This window comes from Mastacembelus armatus, chromosome 21 (genome assembly GCF_900324485.2).
Source record: "Mastacembelus armatus chromosome 21, fMasArm1.2, whole genome shotgun sequence".
In the NCBI taxonomy this organism is placed as follows: domain Eukaryota; kingdom Metazoa; phylum Chordata; class Actinopteri; order Synbranchiformes; family Mastacembelidae; genus Mastacembelus; species Mastacembelus armatus.
This window is the reverse complement of record NC_046653.1, coordinates 19,753,162-19,759,271: the sequence shown is the minus strand read 5'-3', so window position 1 is coordinate 19,759,271 and position 6,110 is coordinate 19,753,162. Positions and strand designations below refer to the sequence as shown.

The 6,110-nt window shown below is 37.3% G+C and overlaps 1 pseudogene; it reads left to right on the top strand.

Annotated features, from left to right (window-relative positions):
- Window positions 1-2,238: 2,238 nt before the first annotated feature.
- LOC113122997 (olfactory receptor 6K3-like) lies at window positions 2,239-5,815 on the top strand (annotated as a pseudogene).
- The last annotated feature ends 295 nt before the right edge of the window (window positions 5,816-6,110 follow it).

Sequence of the window (6,110 nt, the reverse complement as noted above, 5' to 3'; positions counted from 1 at the left end):
TCCACCAATTGTCCGTTTAATAATGGCTTTAGAGGTAATTCTTTATAATCCAGTCTTTAATCCAATCATATACGGACTAAAAATGAAAGAAATTTATAAACACCTCAAGACTAATGTACTGATCAGTCATTAGTCATTATTTTTTTTCCCTGGATTTTTAAAAGAATTGATTATAAAGATTTATTTCTAAACCACAAATGCAGTAAGAATCATCCACTTTAAAAATATAATCTCTAATGAAGAAGCTTTAAAACCCCCAAACCCAAAGGTGCATTTTTATTCTAAAATCAACTGTTTGATTCTGAATTTAACAATTTCTTTTTAATGACCTACAGAAAAATAGTGATGTGCTTATTGTCTCTGTGTTTTATTTAAATAGTTTATTGTGAATATATGTTAGATGGATTTATATTCATGTCATTTGGTATGGCATTTGCAACAATTATTTCTCAGACTTTCTATGGAAAAAGAAGAGGGACAGAGTGTAGGACCAATAAAACTCTGCACATAAAACTCATTCCAGATTATTCCAGATGTTTTGTCAGGTTTGTCCACTAGTGAAGGGGAAAGGTAAACAATCTGTGGGTGTCCAGGTGTTGAGACAAGTGACATGTTGCACTTCCTAAGAAGACATATGTAACTGGAAAGATGTGGCGTATAAATTTACATGCCTGTGTAAAATGCTTTTGTCCATTCTGATTCTCAGCGTTATTGTACCGGGCATTATATCTTATATTAAAACTCCTGAAATTATCAACCTAGTCCAATCCACATGAACAGAATATAATATTAATGTTTTGTTATATAAACAGCCTGGATTTAGCTGTGTAACTGTGAATCTTGTTTAGCTTTCTTTACAATTGTAATTTGTAAAGTTAAAGTATATTCTTTTTTCTGTCAAATTCAATTTTTATATAAATATACACACAACTTCTGTTATTGCACACAGAACTAAGAATAAGAATAAGAAAACCGTTATTTGTCCCGCAATGGGGAAATTTGCATTGTTGCAAAGTACAGTACACAGCAGAGAACCAGAAGTAGCAAGATGTAAGATAAATAAGAAAATAAAAATATTAAAAAAGTACTAAGTGGAATAAAAGTATGAAGCTACAAAAACTATAAGTATATACAGTATGTGCCTATGGGTATGTACAGTATATGGGCATCACTGGATATATAAATAAATACCAAGTAAAGTGACTACAGTATATTGCACTGAGGTGATTTACATTATACTACACTATTGTACATGATTACAGCAGATGGAAATGTAAACAAATGTACAGTTAGCAGTGATCATTGTAGAGTCTGACAGTAGCAGGAAGGAAAGACCTGGAAGGAAACACAACCAGCACAGGGCAGCTGCTGCCAGTTACTTTTCACAGAAGTGTCTCGTTACTAATTTCAAAGTATAGTTTTTCTCCTTTGTCACAAGTTTGAAATTTGCCACGATATACCAAGATTCAAGATTCAGCAGACACATCAGAGAAGTGCCACTCAACTCGTGTGTATGTAGCTTTTGTAAAACAGGTCTTGGAAAACCAAACAATGATCCCTGTGGACCATCTCTGTGTGTAGGTTGTGGCTTGTATTCTAGTAGCAGAAGAAGATAAACTCATAAGTTCCACAGAAGCTGTGTGGGGTCAGGACAGAGACTTCACCTGTAAAACGTTCATTTAACAGGCTAAGATTAGTAAGCAGTAACTTTCATGTGAAGACAAATGGTATAACTCACCAAGACTTGCTGTCATGCATAGAAGCATTAAGTTGTGAATGTTGAAATGATGAAATGATGAAAAACCTCCCACGTGCGAAGGGGAAGGATTTGCGCCTTGTTTCATTTGACATGTTTTGCACATAAAAGCTTTTAATCAGTAATAAAAACAGTACTTTGTGTTTGCTTCTGCATGTGGTAAATTTAGCTTTACATAAATGTAGAAACTTTGAAAATACAGTGGATAAGGAGGGAACAGCGTGATTCTCACTTCTATATCACCTTTTTTTAAAGTATATTGCTCTGGAAGAATTATTTGACTCAGTACACGTGAGACTGGTTCTGTATTTAGTACATGTCATTCTGACTTTACAGTGGTAGCCTATGTCTTTTGAGTGTATTTTTGAATGACAAGAAATATATTTATGTTTATCAGGCCTGTCTGAATGTATGTTTTCTTTCCTTTTTCCATTTCTCCATCCCTCTGACGTGTCTTCTTCCAGCTCTGCTGTTGATCAGACATGAAGAGCAACAACAGCCTGACTCCCTTCTATTTTCAGTTCACTGTGTTTGGAGACTATGGGCCCCTCAGATATCTGTTCTTCAGCCTGTGTCTGTTGATCTACATGATTATAATCTCTGCTAATGTTGTCATTATTCTGACAGTCTGCCTGGAGAACTCTCTGCATCAACCTATGTATATTTTCATCTGCTGTCTGTCTTTAAACTCTCTGTACGGCTCGGCCGGCTTCTTCCCCAGGTTCCTGATGGACCTTCTGTCCGACACTCATTTCATCTCACGTCCGTTCTGCTTCATTCAGATGTATTTTATTCAACTCTACATTGGACATGAGTTAACTCTTCTCACAGTCATGGCCTACAATAGATTTGTTGCTATTTGCCAGCCTTTACACTATCACAGTAAAATGACATTTAGGACAGTGCTGCTGCTTCTGATGTTTGTTGTACTTTATCCTGTGTGTATTTTAATTTATTTTTTCTATCTGACCGGCAGTTTACCTTTGTGTGGAAATAAACTGCACAGGATTTTTTGTACTTGCTGCTCTGAAATTGAACTCTCCTGTGTGGACACGACAGTGATCAGAATTGCAAGTTAGTTTTGTATTGTGATATCGATCTTTGTCCCCCTGTCCTTTGTCCTGTACACCTACCTGCGCATTCTGCTTGTTTGCAGAAGTTCATTTGACTTCAGAGGAAAGGCGTTACAATCCTGCCTGCCCATACCTGTCACATTTGGGAATTATGCCTATCGTGTTGGGACTTGTATTTCCAGATATTTCATCAAAGATCGTCAGACAAATTTGAATACAGTCTAACAAATTTTATATCTAATAAAAGGTGAAAGTCTCACGATTCAAATGGTATAAAGCAATTTAGGAATGAATAATCACAGCGACTACAGTTTCTTAATATTTAACAAAAGTACAAATACAGTACAGTACGCTGGTCCTTACCTTTTTGTCGCGTTACTTCATATGTGTACTCAAACATCGAGTGTCGCAGATCGTTTTGTTCGTTCGAATCCATAGAACAAAGTGCACCCATATTTTAGTCCAAAAGACGTATTATTATACAGTAAATCCATAAAACCATCGTCCTCCTCGTGAAAAGCTGTAATCCGCTTCGTTTTACAGTTGATTTCGCCGTTTATTCAATAAAGTTTGACATAGCAATTTTCTGTGAATCACATGAGGCCTCACTCAAACGTTTGTTACGTTTCAAAGCGTCACTAAGCTAAAACCAATAGAGTTCACACCCTCAGAGCAAATCCCAGTCAGGGGGCAGAGACTAACTTCGATTGACAGTGTAATTAGCCAATCGCATTGCTCGTTAATGATGACTGACGCATCTTGTAGCCAATGATGAGACCTTTCAAACAGTATATGACTCGTTCTGTTTGATGACGCAACAGTGGGCTTTAAAGGGCCCCCACCGCTATTGTAAATTGCCTTGACAACGCTGGGCAAGCGGCGCTCGACGCTAGAGGGGGAGGGGAGTCATATTTCACATTTTACAGCGCCGTTAGAAAACTGGAAAGCTTTTCCTTCAAACGACACCAAGGTCATCAATATAAATCTTAAAATGTAAGAACAACAGCTAGTTTAATTTGGGTATGTGTTTTTCAGCCGTATGCCGAACCTAAAACCTAACCTAACCTAAAAGGTTATCTCTGTTCTGTGAGTTTTCAATGAGTCAATATGATGCTGATGCTGATGAGGTTAATTCATCTGCCATTATTACTTTATCTCTGGAGTTTCTGATCATTCCTCCCATCAGTAACCCTCTAGTTTATGGCCTAAATCTGCCTCAGATCAGAAAAGTGATTTTTGGATTTTTAAAGGTAAATAAAATAGTTCTTCCTGCATAGATAAAGACTCAACAAGAACTGAAAGAAATGTTATGCAGATTATTTTATGTTGTCCCAGATAGTAATAACTCTATCTTTACGGATAGTTTCTTCACATTTGTTTTCAACAATTCAATCAAATTAATGTAAAAATAGATAGCGTTAATATAGATCCCCATGAATTAATATGATTAATGTCCTACAGTTCTATATCCCAGCCCCAACTTCTAGCTCTTCAGACTCTAATACATCTCAAATATTAACATTTGATTTTGAATTTGCTGCCATGTGTCAACATGTCAAATGTAAACAAATAAAACATGCTATGTGTGTTATTTTATTTTAGCTTGATTTTACTGCATATCTTATCATACTGTTTTTACTTAAACTCAGTGGACCCAGCAACTCCTCACTTTGTGTTGTTTATACTCTGACACAGCAGCTTTCAGGCAGGTGTGAAAAATAAAACACAATTCAAGTTTTCAAGTTGTCTTATGCTGCCATCTTGTGGGTACTTCATGCTTCTGCAATTTGTGAACATACATGTGAACAAACCCCACAGACCAATGCGGCAACACTTTTCTTATGGAGGACTTAGTGTGTGTGTGTGTGTGTGTGTGTGTGTGTGTGTAATTCACTATTTCAGTCTAACTAGCAGTCAGTGGAAATAGCAGTCAGTATAACTACCAGTCAGTCTTACTAGCAGTCAGTCTAACTAGCAGTGAGTGGAACTATCAGTCAGTCTAACTAGCAGTCAGTGGAAATAGCAGTCAGTATAACTAGCAGTCAGTCTAACTAGCAGTCAGTCTAACTAGCAGTCAGTCTAACTGTGTGAAAGCTTCTTCACCTTCAGTTGTATATGTCATATATTTGGTTTAAGGCCGTGGCCATGCATCAATGAATGATATGTATGAGCATACCTTCCAGAGAGACATAAGCTAGGATGCACTGTCAGCCAATCAATACATCATCTGATGTTTTGTGAGTTGTCCTGAGATTTATTTTTTGTTTGGTTTCATATACCATCAGTTTGGATTGAATTATGCTGACACACTTCCCCTTTAAGGTTACCTGGTTAATCTGTGACACATAGTAGTAGGGGTCCCTGCTTCCTTCATGGACTCTAATTCAGACAGGCTGACCCTGCTCTGCTCGGTGTTTCAGAAGACCCTGCCTGATAATTCATCCATTGGACTAACACCAGCAACAAAGTTTCCAGCAGTGATTGTATCGTAACCGCTCACCACATGTTTAGTATTGTAAACAATGAGGAAGGCACCACTTTACCCCATGTAATAATGTAACCGAAACCAGTGTGTTTCCATAACCTAACCAGGCACTATCTTAGCTATAACACTGGAGTGTGTGTGTAAACTACTCTTCAGAAATGATAGTTATTGTTAGAAAGGAACAGGTGGTCACCAAGCAGGACTGATCAATTGTAATCAATTGTAATTGAATTTAAGTCAATTTAAGATGCAGCCTCAAAATATCCCCAACTGCCACATTAATGATCATAATTTATCTTCTGGTGTTTTATAGTAATGGATCAAATCACAGTTAATTAAAAAAAATTCAAATTCTTATATTTGAATTAAACTGGTGACCTGTCCAGGGTCACCTGCCTTTCACCCAAAGAGAGCTGAGATAGGCTCCAGCAGATCCCCGACACCAAATGTGCATGTTTTTAACCCCTAACCTGTGTCTCTGACACTCAGTCTGATTTTTAGCATTTTATTTTTTATACAGAAAACAGATGTTGTCCTGCAGGATGGCAGATGTTTGGGCGTACTTGTTATCTCCTCTCTGTTGACCAAGGCTCCTGGGAAAAAGGTAAACAGGACTGCAGAGAAAGGAGCAGATCTGGTGGTCATAAACAATTGGGAAGAACAGGTATTTTCTTGTCAGTTGATAAAAACAACTGGTGAGTTCTTTCGGATCTCACCACAGCATTTAATACTGTTGATCATGGAACACTAATTCATCACTTTTCTAATTGAGTTGGTGTTTGTGGCTTTGTGTTCA